Source organism: Chiloscyllium punctatum, chromosome 30, assembly GCF_047496795.1.
Source record: "Chiloscyllium punctatum isolate Juve2018m chromosome 30, sChiPun1.3, whole genome shotgun sequence".
Taxonomy (NCBI): domain Eukaryota; kingdom Metazoa; phylum Chordata; class Chondrichthyes; order Orectolobiformes; family Hemiscylliidae; genus Chiloscyllium; species Chiloscyllium punctatum.
In genome coordinates this window covers 420794-436869 of record NC_092768.1, presented here as the reverse complement: position 1 = coordinate 436869, position 16076 = coordinate 420794, and the positions used below count along the sequence as shown (strand labels likewise).

The following is a 16076-nucleotide window of genomic DNA, read 5'->3' as shown; positions in this document are numbered from 1 at the left end:
TCATCTTCTACCTCTGTGGAGATGATTAAGAGAATAGTTATTGTTGTTTTCATGTTTTATTATTCGACTATCTTTCTTTCAAGTAATCCGCCGCTGCTGCTGCTGCTGCTGTAAAACAGCCTTTTCGTTGTGCCCTATCGTCTGCGTTAAACTTCGTCTGCTGCTGATCCACGCGCGCTCTCCCATTACCTGCTTCTAACAAACTGATTTGTGTACGACAGCACAAATCCAACAGCCTGGCTTCAATTCCCACTGCCAAATGGACTCAGCACGAAAGCTTCCCTTTTTCAAGCTCGTCCCCTCAGGTTCTACTACCACCCATCAATCGCTTCCTCATCAGAGAGCAGTGCTCCCGGAGGACGGTGGGGTGACTTTACTGTACGCTGCATCAGATCTCTCAGCCATGCATTTAACATCGAAACGTAGAAATTAAGTGCAGGAGTAGGCCATTCAGCCCTTCAAGTCAGGCAGAATCCGAGGAGCAGGAAAATCAGGATGCTGCCTGACTTGCTTCGCGTTTCCAGCGCCACACTGATCGAGACTCTGATTTCCAGCAACTGCAGTCCTCACTTGTTCCATTCAGCCCTTCAAGACACCGCCACCGTTCAATGTGATCATGACTGAACATGTAATTTCAGTAAGCACTCCAGCTTCCTCTCCGTACCCCTGGATCCCTTTAGCTGCAAGGTCTACGTCCGGCTCCCTCTTGAGTGTATCTCACAAACCGGCATAGCCGCATCTTCCTGTGGGAGACAAGTCCACAGGTTCACCACTCTCTGAGAGAAAAATTCTTCCTGAATCGCTTGCCCTTCGTTCGGAGACTGTGACCCCTGGTTCTGGACGTCCCCAACATTGGGAACCGGTGAACTTTTGCTGGGATCCCTCAGTACCAAGCCTGGATCTGCATGGGTTTCTCTTCAGAAGGGTCAGTGTGAATGGCCTGCTTCCACACTGTGGTGCTCCTATGATGCCAACAGTGTAGGTTGAGTACCTGCACGTGCTTTCTCAAGCTTGCCTCTGTGTTGACCTTCATGTTAACCCAGCCACTGGGCTTTGTCCTTCTATCGAGAAGAGCAGACGATGCCACTCAGATGACTTTGACTTTCCACTGTGGGTGTAGTACAGTCTGCCAGCAGCAGGGGATGGTGTTGCATCACCTTAATGGCAGGATCGGGTCCAAACTCTGAGGGGTCTGACCCCTTTTTGATTGGAGCGAGGGAGAGGGGAAAGCTCACTGTCATTTGTCGCTACCGGTTGCTTAAAGGTTTTAATTTGCACGCCGTTTGCGTGCGAGTTATATGCCCACTGACGGGACGAAGTGACAACAAAATCAGAGTGGGAAACAGAAATTGCTGGAGCAAGTCAGCATCTGGAGTGGGGGTGGGGGAAGGGGAAGAAAGCAGACAAGGTTTCTGGTCCGGTGAGCCTTCTTGAGGACGGCAGTTTTCATTTGTCGCCAAAAAAGGAGGAAGTCTCAAATGATCATCTCCTTGGTAGATGAAAGGACAAGTTGGCTAGGGAGAGCAGAATTGAGACGATCGTAGGTTTTGTTTGTTGACAAGAGCAGACCGCTCGGCCCTGGGAACGCATGGGACTTGAAATCGGCACTCCTGCATTGAGATATGGAGCTGGCCTCTCAAAATGCCGCAGACTCCCCGGCGGGGAATTGAACCCCGGTCTCCCGCGTGACAGGCGGGGATACTAACCACTATACTACCGCGGATTGGACGACAGCGCGCTCTGTCGCATCCGTATTAGGTAGAATGTTCTTATGTGAAATTTGGATTTTGTTGTCAATTTGAGTTCTCCTTTAGATCATCTTCTACCTCTGTGGAGATGATTAAGAGAATAGTTATTGATGTTTTCATGTTTTATTATTCGACTATCTTTCTTTCAAGTAATCCGCCGCTGCTGCTGCTGCTGCTGTAAAACAGCCTTTTCGTTGTGCCCTACCGTCTGCGTTAAACTTCGTCTGCTGCTGATCCACGCGCGCTCTCCCATTACCTGCTTCTAACAAACTGATTTGTGTACGACAGCACAAATCCAACAGCCTGGCTTCAATTCCCACTGCCAAATGGACTCAGCACGAAAGCTTCCCTTTTTCAAGCTCGTCCCCTCAGGTTCTACTACCACCCATCAATCGCTTCCTCATCAGAGAGCAGTGCTCCCGGAGGACGGTGGGGTGACTTTACTGTACGCTGCATCAGATCTCTCAGCCATGCATTTAACATCGAAACGTAGAAATTAAGTGCAGGAGTAGGCCATTCAGCCCTTCAAGTCAGGCAGAATCCGAGGAGCAGGAAAATCAGGATGCTGCCTGACTTGCTTCGCGTTTCCAGCGCCACACTGATCGAGACTCTGATTTCCAGCAACTGCAGTCCTCACTTGTTCCATTCAGCCCTTCAAGACACCGCCACCGTTCAATGTGATCACGATTGAACATGTAATTTCAGTAAGCACTCCAGCTTCCTCTCCGTACCCCTGGATCCCTTTAGCTGCAAGGTCTACGTCCGGCTCCCTCTTGAGTGTATCTCACAAACCGGCATAGCCGCATCTTCCTGTGGGAGACAAGTCCACAGGTTCACCACTCTCTGAGAGAAAAATTCTTCCTGAATCGCTTGCCCTTCGTTCGGAGACTGTGACCCCTGGTTCTGGACGTCCCCAACATTGGGAACCGGTGAACTTTTGCTGGGATCCCTCAGTACCAAGCATGGATCTGCATGGGTTTCTCTTCAGAAGGGTCAGTGTGAATGGCCTGCTTCCACACTGTGGTGCTCCTATGATGCCAACAGTGTAGGTTGAGTACCTGCACGTGCTTTCTCAAGCTTGCCTCTGTGTTGACCTTCATGTTAACCCAGCCACTGGGCTTTGTCCTTCTATCGAGAAGAGCAGAAGTTGCCACTCAGATGACTTTGACTTTCCACTGTGGGTGTAGTACAGTCTGCCAGCAGCAGGGGATGGTGTTGCATCACCTTGATGGCAGGATCGGGTCCAAACTCTGAGGGGTCTGACCCCTTTTTGATTGGAGCGAGGGAGAGGGGAAAGCTCACTGTCATTTGTCGCTACCGGTTGCTTAAAGGTTTTAATTTGCACGCCGTTTGCGTGCGAGTTATATGCCCACTGACGGGACGAAGTGACAACAAAATCAGAGTGGGAAACAGAAATTGCTGGAGCAAGTCAGCATCTGGAGTGGGGGTGGGGGAAGGGGAAGAAAGCAGACAAGGTTTCTGGTCCGGTGAGCCTTCTTGAGGACGGCAGTTTTCATTTGTCGCCAAAGAATGAGGAAGTCTCAAATGATCATCTCCTTGGTAGATGAAAGGACAAGTTGGCCAGGGAGAGCAGAATGGAGAGTATCGTAGGTTTTGTTTGTTGACAAGAGCAGACCGCTCGGCCCTGGGAACGCATGGGACTTGAAATCGGCACTCCTGCATTGAGATATGGAGCTGGCCTCTCAAAATGCCGCAGACTCCCCGGCGGGGAAATGAACCCCGGTCTCCCGCGTGACAGGCGGGGATACTAACCACTATACTACCGAGGATTGGACGACAGCGCACTCTGTCGCATCCGTATTAGGTAGAATGTTCTTATGTGAAATTTGGATTTTGTTGTCAATTTGAGTTCTCCTTTAGATCATCTTCTACCTCTGTGGAGATGATTAAGAGAATAGTTATTGTTGTTTTCATGTTTTATTATTCGACTATCTTTCTTTCAAGTAATCCGCCGCTGCTGCTGCTGCTGCTGTAAAACAGCCTTTTCGTTGTGCCCTGTCGTCTGCGTTAAACTTCGTCTGCTGCTGATCCACGCGCGCTCTCCCATTACCTGCTTCTAACAAACTGATTTGTGTACGACAGCACAAATCCAACAGCCTGGCTTCAATTCCCACTGCCAAATGGACTCAGCACGAAAGCTTCCCTTTTTCAAGCTCGTCCCCTCAGGTTCTACTACCACCCATCAATCGCTTCCTCATCAGAGAGCAGTGCTCCCGGAGGACGGTGGGGTGACTTTACTGTACGCTGCATCAGATCTCTCAGCCATGCATTTAACATCGAAACGTAGAAATTAAGTGCAGGAGTAGGCCATTCAGCCCTTCAAGTCAGGCAGAATCGAGGAGCAGGAAAATCAGGATGCTGCCTGACTTGCTTCGCGTTTCCAGCGCCACACTGATCGAGACTCTGATTTCCAGCAACTGCAGTCCTCACTTGTTCCATTCAGCCCTTCAAGACACCGCCACCGTTCAATGTGATCACGATTGAACATGTAATTTCAGTAAGCACTCCAGCTTCCTCTCCGTACCCCTGGATCCCTTTAGCTGCAAGGTCTACGTCCGGCTCCCTCTTGAGTGTATCTCACAAACCGGCATAGCCGCATCTTCCTGTGGGAGACAAGTCCACAGGTTCACCACTCTCTGAGAGAAAAATTCTTCCTGAATCGCTTGCCCTTCGTTCGGAGACTGTGACCCCTGGTTCTGGACGTCCCCAACATTGGGAACCGGTGAACTTTTGCTGGGATCCCTCAGTACCAAGCCTGGATCTGCATGGGTTTCTCTTCAGAAGGGTCAGTGTGAATGGCCTGCTTCCACACTGTGGTGCTCCTATGATGCCAACAGTGTAGGTTGAGTACCTGCACGTGCTTTCTCAAGCTTGCCTCTGTGTTGACCTTCATGTTAACCCAGCCACTGGGCTTTGTCCTTCTATCGAGAAGAGCAGACGATGCCACTCAGATGACTTTGACTTTCCACTGTGGGTGTAGTACAGTCTGCCAGCAGCAGGGGATGGTGTTGCATCACCTTAATGGCAGGATCGGGTCCAAACTCTGAGGGGTCTGACCCCTTTTTGATTGGAGCGAGGGAGAGGGGAAAGCTCACTGTCATTTGTCGCTACCGGTTGCTTAAAGGTTTTAATTTGCACGCCGTTTGCGTGCGAGTTATATGCCCACTGACGGGACGAAGTGACAACAAAATCAGAGTGGGAAACAGAAATTGCTGGAGCAAGTCAGCATCTGGAGTGGGGGTGGGGGAAGGGGAAGAAAGCAGACAAGGTTTCTGGTCCGGTGAGCCTTCTTGAGGACGGCAGTTTTCATTTGTCGCCAAAGAATGAGGAAGTCTCAAATGATCATCTCCTTGGTAGATGAAAGGACAAGTTGGCCAGGGAGAGCAGAATGGAGAGTATCGTAGGTTTTGTTTGTTGACAAGAGCAGACCGCTCGGCCCTGGGAACGCATGGGACATGAAATCGGCACTCCTGCATTGAGATATGGAGCTGGCCTCTCAAAATGCCGCAGACTCCCCGGCGGGGAATTGAACCCCGGTCTCCCGCGTGACAGGCAGGGATACTAACCACAATACTACCGAGGATTGGACGACAGCGCACTCTGTCGCATCCGTATTAGGTAGAATGTTCTTATGTGAAATTTGGATTTTGTTGTCAATTTGAGTTCTCCTTTAGATCATCTTCTACCTCTGTGGAGATGATTAAGAGAATAGTTATTGTTGTTTTCATGTTTTATTATTCGACTATCTTTCTTTCAAGTAATACGCCGCTGCTGCTGCTGCTGCTGTAAAACAGCCTTTTCGTTGTGCCCTACCGTCTGCGTTAAACTTCGTCTGCTGCTGATCCACGCGCGCTCTCCCATTACCTGCTTCTAACAAACTGATTTGTGTACGACAGCACAAATCCAACAGCCTGGCTTCAATTCCCACTGCCAAATGGACTCAGCACGAAAGCTTCCCTTTTTCAAGCTCGTCCCCTCAGGTTCTACTACCACCCATCAATCGCTTCCTCATCAGAGAGCAGTGCTCCCGGAGGACGGTGGGGTGACTTTACTGTACGCTGCATCAGATCTCTCAGCCATGCATTTAACATCGAAACGTAGAAATTAAGTGCAGGAGTAGGCCATTCAGCCCTTCAAGTCAGGCAGAATCCGAGGAGCAGGAAAATCAGGATGCTGCCTGACTTGCTTCGCGTTTCCAGCGCCACACTGATCGAGACTCTGATTTCCAGCAACTGCAGTCCTCACTTGTTCCATTCAGCCCTTCAAGACACCGCCACCGTTCAATGTGATCACGATTGAACATGTAATTTCAGTAAGCACTCCAGCTTCCTCTCCGTACCCCTGGATCCCTTTAGCTGCAAGGTCTACGTCCGGCTCCCTCTTGAGTGTATCTCACAAACCGGCATAGCCGCATCTTCCTGTGGGAGACAAGTCCACAGGTTCACCACTCTCTGAGAGAAAAATTCTTCCTGAATCGCTTGCCCTTCGTTCGGAGACTGTGACCCCTGGTTCTGGACGTCCCCAACATTGGGAACCGGTGAACTTTTGCTGGGATCCCTCAGTACCAAGCATGGATCTGCATGGGTTTCTCTTCAGAAGGGTCAGTGTGAATGGCCTGCTTCCACACTGTGGTGCTCCTATGATGCCAACAGTGTAGGTTGAGTACCTGCACGTGCTTTCTCAAGCTTGCCTCTGTGTTGACCTTCATGTTAACCCAGCCACTGGGCTTTGTCCTTCTATCGAGAAGAGCAGACGATGCCACTCAGATGACTTTGACTTTCCACTGTGGGTGTAGTACAGTCTGCCAGCAGCAGGGGATGGTGTTGCATCACCTTGATGGCAGGATCGGGTCCAAACTCTGAGGGGTCTGACCCCTTTTTGATTGGAGCGAGGGAGAGGGGAAAGCTCACTGTCATTTGTCGCTACCGGTTGCTTAAAGGTTTTAATTTCCACGCCGTTTGCGTGCGAGTTATATGCCCACTGACGGGACGAAGTGACAACAAAATCAGAGTGGGAAACAGAAATTGCTGGAGCAAGTCAGCATCTGGAGTGGGGGTGGGGGAAGGGGAAGAAAGCAGACAAGGTTTCTGGTCCGGTGAGCCTTCTTGAGGACGGCAGTTTTCATTTGTCGCCAAAAAATGAGGAAGTCTCAAATGATCATCTCCTTGGTAGATGAAAGGACAAGTTGGCCAGGGAGAGCAGAATGGAGAGTATCGTAGGTTTTGTTTGTTGACAAGAGCAGACCGCTCGGCCCTGGGAACGCATGGGACTTGAAATCGGCACTCCTGCATTGAGATATGGAGCTGGCCTCTCAAAATGCCGCAGACTCCCCGGCGGGGAATTGAACCCCGGTCTCCCGCGTGACAGGCGGGGATACTAACCACTATACTACCGAGGATTGGACGACAGCGCACTCTGTCGCATCCGTATTAGGTAGAATGTTCTTATGTGAAATTTGGATTTTGTTGTCAATTTGAGTTCTCCTTTAGATCATCTTCTACCTCTGTGGAGATGATTAAGAGAATAGTTATTGTTGTTTTCATGTTTTATTATTCGACTATCTTTCTTTCAAGTAATCCGCCGCTGCTGCTGCTGCTGCTGTAAAACAGCCTTTTCGTTGTGCCCTATCGTCTGCGTTAAACTTCGTCTGCTGCTGATCCACGCGCGCTCTCCCATTACCTGCTTCTAACAAACTGATTTGTGTACGACAGCACAAATCCAACAGCCTGGCTTCAATTCCCACTGCCAAATGGACTCAGCACGAAAGCTTCCCTTTTTCAAGCTCGTCCCCTCAGGTTCTACTACCACCCATCAATCGCTTCCTCATCAGAGAGCAGTGCTCCCGGAGGACGGTGGGGTGACTTTACTGTACGCTGCATCAGATCTCTCAGCCATGCATTTAACATCGAAACGTAGAAATTAAGTGCAGGAGTAGGCCATTCAGCCCTTCAAGTCAGGCAGAATCCGAGGAGCAGGAAAATCAGGATGCTGCCTGACTTGCTTCGCGTTTCCAGCGCCACTCTGATCGAGACTCTGATTTCCAGCAACTGCAGTCCTCACTTGTTCCATTCAGCCCTTCAAGACACCGCCACCGTTCAATGTGATCACGATTGAACATGTAATTTCAGTAAGCACTCCAGCTTCCTCTCCGTACCCCTGGATCCCTTTAGCTGCAAGGTCTACGTCCGGCTCCCTCTTGAGTGTATCTCACAAACCGGCATAGCCGCATCTTCCTGTGGGAGACAAGTCCACAGGTTCACCACTCTCTGAGAGAAAAATTCTTCCTGAATCGCTTGCCCTTCGTTCGGAGACTGTGACCCCTGGTTCTGGACGTCCCCAACATTGGGAACCGGTGAACTTTTGCTGGGATCCCTCAGTACCAAGCCTGGATCTGCATGGGTTTCTCTTCAGAAGGGTCAGTGTGAATGGCCTGCTTCCACACTGTGGTGCTCCTATGATGCCAACAGTGTAGGTTGAGTACCTGCACGTGCTTTCTCAAGCTTGCCTCTGTGTTGACCTTCATGTTAACCCAGCCACTGGGCTTTGTCCTTCTATCGAGAAGAGCAGACGATGCCACTCAGATGACTTTGACTTTCCACTGTGGGTGTAGTACAGTCTGCCAGCAGCAGGGGATGGTGTTGCATCACCTTAATGGCAGGATCGGGTCCAAACTCTGAGGGGTCTGACCCCTTTTTGATTGGAGCGAGGGAGAGGGGAAAGCTCACTGTCATTTGTCGCTACCGGTTGCTTAAAGGTTTTAATTTGCACGCCGTTTGCGTGCGAGTTATATGCCCACTGACGGGACGAAGTGACAACAAAATCAGAGTGGGAAACAGAAATTGCTGGAGCAAGTCAGCATCTGGAGTGGGGGTGGGGGAAGGGGAAGAAAGCAGACAAGGTTTCTGGTCCGGTGAGCCTTCTTGAGGACGGCAGTTTTCATTTGTCGCCAAAAAAGGAGGAAGTCTCAAATGATCATCTCCTTGGTAGATGAAAGGACAAGTTGGCCAGGGAGAGCAGAATGGAGAGTATCGTAGGTTTTGTTTGTTGACAAGAGCAGACCGCTCGGCCCTGGGAACACATGGGAATTGAAATCGGCACTCCTGCATTGAGATATGGAGCTGGCCTCTAAAAATGCCGCAGACTCCCCGGCGGGGAATTGAACCCCGGTCTCCCGCGTGACAGGCGGGGATACTAACCACTATACTACCGAGGATTGGACGACAGCGCGCTCTGTCGCATCCGTATTAGGTAGAATGTTCTTATGTGAAATTTGGATTTTGTTGTCAATTTGAGTTCTCCTTTAGATCATCTTCTACCTCTGTGGAGATGATTAAGAGAATAGTTATTGTTGTTTTCATGTTTTATGATTCGACTATCTTTCTTTCAAGTAATCCGCCGCTGCTGCTGCTGCTGCTGCTGCTGTAAAACAGCCTTTTCGTTGTGCCCTACCGTCTGCGTTAAACTTCGTCTGCTGCTGATCCACGCGCGCTCTCCCATTACCTGCTTCTAACAAACTGATTTGTGTACGACAGCACAAATCCAACTGCCTGGCTTCAATTCCCACTGCCAAATGGACTCAGCACGAAAGCTTCCCTTTTTCAAGCTCGTCCCCTCAGGTTCTACTACCACCCATCAATCGCTTCCTCATCAGAGAGCAGTGCTCCCGGAGGACGGTGGGGTGACTTTACTGTACGCTGCATCAGATCTCTCAGCCATGCATTTAACATCGAAACGTAGAAATTAAGTGCAGGAGTAGGCCATTCAGCCCTTCAAGTCAGGCAGAATCCGAGGAGCAGGAAAATCAGGATGCTGCCTGACTTGCTTCGCGTTTCCAGCGCCACTCTGATCGAGACTCTGATTTCCAGCAACTGCAGTCCTCACTTGTTCCATTCAGCCCTTCAAGACACCGCCACCGTTCAATGTGATCACGATTGAACATGTAATTTCAGTAAGCACTCGAGCTTCCACTCCGTACCCCTGGATCCCTTTAGCTGCAAGGTCTACGTCCGGCTCCCTCTTGAGTGTATCTCACAAACCGGCATAGCCGCATCTTCCTGTGGGAGACAAGTCCACAGGTTCTCCACTCTCTGAGAGAAAAATTCTTCCTGAATCGCTTGCCCTTCGTTCGGAGACTGTGACCCCTGGTTCTGGATGCCCCCAACATTGGGAACCGGTGAACTTTTGCTGGGATCCCTCAGTACCAAGCCTGGATCTGCATGGGTTTCTCTTCAGAAGGGTCAGTGTGAATTGCCTGCTTCCACACTGTGGTGCTCCTATGATGCCAACAGTGTAGGTTGAGTACCTGCACGTGCTTTCTCAAGCTTGCCTCTGTGTTGACCTTCATGTTAACCCAGCCACTGGGCTTTGTCCTTCTATCGAGAAGAGCAGACGATGCCACTCAGATGACTTTGACTTTCCACTGTGGGTGTAGTACAGTCTGCCAGCAGCAGGGGATGGTGTTGCATCACCTTAATGGCAGGATCGGGTCCAAACTCTGAGGGGTCTGACCCCTTTTTGATTGGAGCGAGGGAGAGGGGAAAGCTCACTGTCATTTGTCGCTACCGGTTGCTTAAAGGTTTTAATTTGCACGCCGTTTGCGTGCGAGTTATATGCCCACTGACGGGACGAAGTGACAACAAAATCAGAGTGGGAAACAGAAATTGCTGGAGCAAGTCAGCATCTGGAGTGGGGGTGGGGGAAGGGGAAGAAAGCAGACAAGGTTTCTGGTCCGGTGAGCCTTCTTGAGGACGGCAGTTTTCATTTGTCGCCAAAAAATGAGGAAGTCTCAAATGATCATCTCCTTGGTAGATGAAAGGACAAGTTGGCCAGGGAGAGCAGAATGGAGAGTATCGTAGGTTTTGTTTGTTGACAAGAGCAGACCGCTCGGCCCTGGGAACGCATGGGACTTGAAATCGGCACTCCTGCATTGAGATATGGAGCTGGCCTCTCAAAATGCCGCAGACTCCCCGGCGGGGAATTGAACCCCGGTCTCCCGCGTGACAGGCGGGGATACTAACCACTATACTACCGAGGATTGGACGACAGCGCACTCTGTCGCATCCGTATTAGGTAGAATGTTCTTATGTGAAATTTGGATTTTGTTGTCAATTTGAGTTCTCCTTTAGATCATCTTCTACCTCTGTGGAGATGATTAAGAGAATAGTTATTGTTGTTTTCATGTTTTATTATTCGACTATCTTTCTTTCAAGTAATCCGCCGCTGCTGCTGCTGCTGCTGTAAAACAGCCTTTTCGTTGTGCCCTATCGTCTGCGTTAAACTTCGTCTGCTGCTGATCCACGCGCGCTCTCCCATTACCTGCTTCTAACAAACTGATTTGTGTACGACAGCACAAATCCAACAGCCTGGCTTCAATTCCCACTGCCAAATGGACTCAGCACGAAAGCTTCCCTTTTTCAAGCTCGTCCCCTCAGGTTCTACTACCACCCATCAATCGCTTCCTCATCAGAGAGCAGTGCTCCCGGAGGACGGTGGGGTGACTTTACTGTACGCTGCATCAGATCTCTCAGCCATGCATTTAACATCGAAACGTAGAAATTAAGTGCAGGAGTAGGCCATTCAGCCCTTCAAGTCAGGCAGAATCCGAGGAGCAGGAAAATCAGGATGCTGCCTGACTTGCTTCGCGTTTCCAGCGCCACTCTGATCGAGACTCTGATTTCCAGCAACTGCAGTCCTCACTTGTTCCATTCAGCCCTTCAAGACACCGCCACCGTTCAATGTGATCACGATTGAACATGTAATTTCAGTAAGCACTCCAGCTTCCTCTCCGTACCCCTGGATCCCTTTAGCTGCAAGGTCTACGTCCGGCTCCCTCTTGAGTGTATCTCACAAACCGGCATAGCCGCATCTTCCTGTGGGAGACAAGTCCACAGGTTCACCACTCTCTGAGAGAAAAATTCTTCCTGAATCGCTTGCCCTTCGTTCGGAGACTGTGACCCCTGGTTCTGGACGTCCCCAACATTGGGAACCGGTGAACTTTTGCTGGGATCCCTCAGTACCAAGCCTGGATCTGCATGGGTTTCTCTTCAGAAGGGTCAGTGTGAATGGCCTGCTTCCACACTGTGGTGCTCCTATGATGCCAACAGTGTAGGTTGAGTACCTGCACGTGCTTTCTCAAGCTTGCCTCTGTGTTGACCTTCATGTTAACCCAGCCACTGGGCTTTGTCCTTCTATCGAGAAGAGCAGACGATGCCACTCAGATGACTTTGACTTTCCACTGTGGGTGTAGTACAGTCTGCCAGCAGCAGGGGATGGTGTTGCATCACCTTAATGGCAGGATCGGGTCCAAACTCTGAGGGGTCTGACCCCTTTTTGATTGGAGCGAGGGAGAGGGGAAAGCTCACTGTCATTTGTCGCTACCGGTTGCTTAAAGGTTTTAATTTGCACGCCGTTTGCGTGCGAGTTATATGCCCACTGACGGGACGAAGTGACAACAAAATCAGAGTGGGAAACAGAAATTGCTGGAGCAAGTCAGCATCTGGAGTGGGGGTGGGGGAAGGGGAAGAAAGCAGACAAGGTTTCTGGTCCGGTGAGCCTTCTTGAGGACGGCAGTTTTCATTTGTCGCCAAAAAAGGAGGAAGTCTCAAATGATCATCTCCTTGGTAGATGAAAGGACAAGTTGGCCAGGGAGAGCAGAATGGAGAGTATCGTAGGTTTTGTTTGTTGACAAGAGCAGACCGCTCGGCCCTGGGAACACATGGGAATTGAAATCGGCACTCCTGCATTGAGATATGGAGCTGGCCTCTAAAAATGCCGCAGACTCCCCGGCGGGGAATTGAACCCCGGTCTCCCGCGTGACAGGCGGGGATACTAACCACTATACTACCGAGGATTGGACGACAGCGCGCTCTGTCGCATCCGTATTAGGTAGAATGTTCTTATGTGAAATTTGGATTTTGTTGTCAATTTGAGTTCTCCTTTAGATCATCTTCTACCTCTGTGGAGATGATTAAGAGAATAGTTATTGTTGTTTTCATGTTTTATGATTCGACTATCTTTCTTTCAAGTAATCCGCCGCTGCTGCTGCTGCTGCTGCTGCTGTAAAACAGCCTTTTCGTTGTGCCCTACCGTCTGCGTTAAACTTCGTCTGCTGCTGATCCACGCGCGCTCTCCCATTACCTGCTTCTAACAAACTGATTTGTGTACGACAGCACAAATCCAACTGCCTGGCTTCAATTCCCACTGCCAAATGGACTCAGCACGAAAGCTTCCCTTTTTCAAGCTCGTCCCCTCAGGTTCTACTACCACCCATCAATCGCTTCCTCATCAGAGAGCAGTGCTCCCGGAGGACGGTGGGGTGACTTTACTGTACGCTGCATCAGATCTCTCAGCCATGCATTTAACATCGAAACGTAGAAATTAAGTGCAGGAGTAGGCCATTCAGCCCTTCAAGTCAGGCAGAATCCGAGGAGCAGGAAAATCAGGATGCTGCCTGACTTGCTTCGCGTTTCCAGCGCCACTCTGATCGAGACTCTGATTTCCAGCAACTGCAGTCCTCACTTGTTCCATTCAGCCCTTCAAGACACCGCCACCGTTCAATGTGATCACGATTGAACATGTAATTTCAGTAAGCACTCGAGCTTCCACTCCGTACCCCTGGATCCCTTTAGCTGCAAGGTCTACGTCCGGCTCCCTCTTGAGTGTATCTCACAAACCGGCATAGCCGCATCTTCCTGTGGGAGACAAGTCCACAGGTTCTCCACTCTCTGAGAGAAAAATTCTTCCTGAATCGCTTGCCCTTCGTTCGGAGACTGTGACCCCTGGTTCTGGATGCCCCCAACATTGGGAACCGGTGAACTTTTGCTGGGATCCCTCAGTACCAAGCCTGGATCTGCATGGGTTTCTCTTCAGAAGGGTCAGTGTGAATTGCCTGCTTCCACACTGTGGTGCTCCTATGATGCCAACAGTGTAGGTTGAGTACCTGCACGTGCTTTCTCAAGCTTGCCTCTGTGTTGACCTTCATGTTAACCCAGCCACTGGGCTTTGTCCTTCTATCGAGAAGAGCAGACGATGCCACTCAGATGACTTTGACTTTCCACTGTGGGTGTAGTACAGTCTGCCAGCAGCAGGGGATGGTGTTGCATCACCTTAATGGCAGGATCGGGTCCAAACTCTGAGGGGTCTGACCCCTTTTTGATTGGAGCGAGGGAGAGGGGAAAGCTCACTGTCATTTGTCGCTACCGGTTGCTTAAAGGTTTTAATTTGCACGCCGTTTGCGTGCGAGTTATATGCCCACTGACGGGACGAAGTGACAACAAAATCAGAGTGGGAAACAGAAATTGCTGGAGCAAGTCAGCATCTGGAGTGGGGGTGGGGGAAGGGGAAGAAAGCAGACAAGGTTTCTGGTCCGGTGAGCCTTCTTGAGGACGGCAGTTTTCATTTGTCGCCAAAAAATGAGGAAGTCTCAAATGATCATCTCCTTGGTAGATGAAAGGACAAGTTGGCCAGGGAGAGCAGAATGGAGAGTATCGTAGGTTTTGTTTGTTGACAAGAGCAGACCGCTCGGCCCTGGGAACGCATGGGACTTGAAATCGGCACTCCTGCATTGAGATATGGAGCTGGCCTCTCAAAATGTCGCAGACTCCCCGGCGGGGAATTGAACCCCGGTCTCCCGCGTGACAGGCGGGGATACTAACCACTATACTACCGAGGATTGGACGACAGCGCGTTCTGTCGCATCCGTATTAGGTAGAATGTTCTTATGTGAAATTTGGATTTTGTTGTCAATTTGAGTTCTCCTTTAGATCATCTTCTACCTCTGTGGAGATGATTAAGAGAATAGTTATTGTTGTTTTCATGTTTTATGATTCGACTATCTTTCTTTCAAGTAATCCGCCGCTGCTGCTGCTGCTGCTGTAAAACAGCCTTTTCGTTGTGCCCTATCGTCTGCGTTAAACTTCGTCTGCTGCTGATCCACGCGCGCTCTCCCATTACCTGCTTCTAACAAACTGATTTGTGTACGACAGCACAAATCCAACAGCCTGGCTTCAATTCCCACTGCCAAATGGACTCAGCACGAAAGCTTCCCTTTTTCAAGCTCGTCCCCTCAGGTTCTACTACCACCCATCAATCGCTTCCTCATCAGAGAGCAGTGCTCCCGGAGGACGGTGGGGTGACTTTACTGTACGCTGCATCAGATCTCTCAGCCATGCATTTAACATCGAAACGTAGAAATTAAGTGCAGGAGTAGGCCATTCAGCCCTTCAAGTCAGGCAGAATCCGAGGAGCAGGAAAATCAGGATGCTGCCTGACTTGCTTCGCGTTTCCAGCGTCACTCTGATCGAGACTCTGATTTCCAGCAACTGCAGTCCTCACTTGTTCCATTCAGCCCTTCAAGACACCGCCACCGTTCAATGTGATCACGATTGAACATGTAATTTCAGTAAGCACTCCAGCTTCCTCTCCGTACCCCTGGATCCCTTTAGCTGCAAGGTCTACGTCCGGCTCCCTCTTGAGTGTATCTCACAAACCGGCATAGCCGCATCTTCCTGTGGGAGACAAGTCCACAGGTTCACCACTCTCTGAGAGAAAAATTCTTCCTGAATCGCTTGCCCTTCGTTCGGAGACTGTGACCCCTGGTTCTGGACGTCCCCAACATTGGGAACCGGTGAACTTTTGCTGGGATCCCTCAGTACCAAGCCTGGATCTGCATGGGTTTCTCTTCAGAAGGGTCAGTGTGAATGGCCTGCTTCCACACTGTGGTGCTCCTATGATGCCAACAGTGTAGGTTGAGTACCTGCACGTGCTTTCTCAAGCATGCCTCTGTGTTGACCTTCATGTTAACCCAGCCACTGGGCTTTGTCCTTCTATCGAGAAGAGCAGACGATGCCACTCAGATGACTTTGACTTTCCACTGTGGGTGTAGTACAGTCTGCCAGCAGCAGGGGATGGTGTTGCATCACCTTAATGGCAGGATCGGGTCCAAACTCTGAGGGGTCTGACCCCTTTTTGATTGGAGCGAGGGAGAGGGGAAAGCTCACTGTCATTTGTCGCTACCGGTTGCTTAAAGGTTTTAATTTGCACGCCGTTTGCGTGCGAGTTATATGCCCACTGACGGGACGAAGTGACAACAAAATCAGAGTGGGAAACAGAAATTGCTGGAGCAAGTCAGCATCTGGAGTGGGGGTGGGGGAAGGGGAAGAAAGCAGACAAGGTTTCTGGTCCGGTGAGCCTTCTTGAGGACGGCAGTTTTCATTTGTCGCCAAAAAATGAGGAAGTCTCAAATGATCATCTCCTTGGTAGATGAAAGGACAAGTTGGCCAGGGAGAGCAGAATGGAGAGTATCGTAGG

General features: G+C 50.2%; 7 non-coding genes across 7 annotated transcripts; all 7 read right to left on the bottom strand.

Annotated features, from left to right (window-relative positions):
• Positions 1-1651: 1651 nt before the first annotated feature.
• trnad-guc (transfer RNA aspartic acid (anticodon GUC)) lies at positions 1652-1723 on the bottom strand. Its single transcript has one exon. It is a non-coding gene; the product is annotated as a tRNA-Asp (tRNA).
• A 1743-nt stretch (positions 1724-3466) lies between these two features.
• trnad-guc (transfer RNA aspartic acid (anticodon GUC)) lies at positions 3467-3538 on the bottom strand. Its single transcript has one exon. It is a non-coding gene; the product is annotated as a tRNA-Asp (tRNA).
• Positions 3539-7095: 3557 nt separating this feature from the next.
• Positions 7096-7167, bottom strand: trnad-guc (transfer RNA aspartic acid (anticodon GUC)). Its single transcript has one exon. It is a non-coding gene; the product is annotated as a tRNA-Asp (tRNA).
• Positions 7168-8910: 1743 nt separating this feature from the next.
• trnad-guc (transfer RNA aspartic acid (anticodon GUC)) lies at positions 8911-8982 on the bottom strand. The gene has a single exon. It is a non-coding gene; the product is annotated as a tRNA-Asp (tRNA).
• A 1749-nt stretch (positions 8983-10731) lies between these two features.
• Positions 10732-10803, bottom strand: trnad-guc (transfer RNA aspartic acid (anticodon GUC)). Its single transcript has one exon. It is a non-coding gene; the product is annotated as a tRNA-Asp (tRNA).
• A 1743-nt stretch (positions 10804-12546) lies between these two features.
• On the bottom strand, positions 12547-12618 carry trnad-guc (transfer RNA aspartic acid (anticodon GUC)). The gene has a single exon. It is a non-coding gene; the product is annotated as a tRNA-Asp (tRNA).
• A 1749-nt stretch (positions 12619-14367) lies between these two features.
• On the bottom strand, positions 14368-14439 carry trnad-guc (transfer RNA aspartic acid (anticodon GUC)). Its single transcript has one exon. It is a non-coding gene; the product is annotated as a tRNA-Asp (tRNA).
• Positions 14440-16076: the final 1637 nt, after the last annotated feature.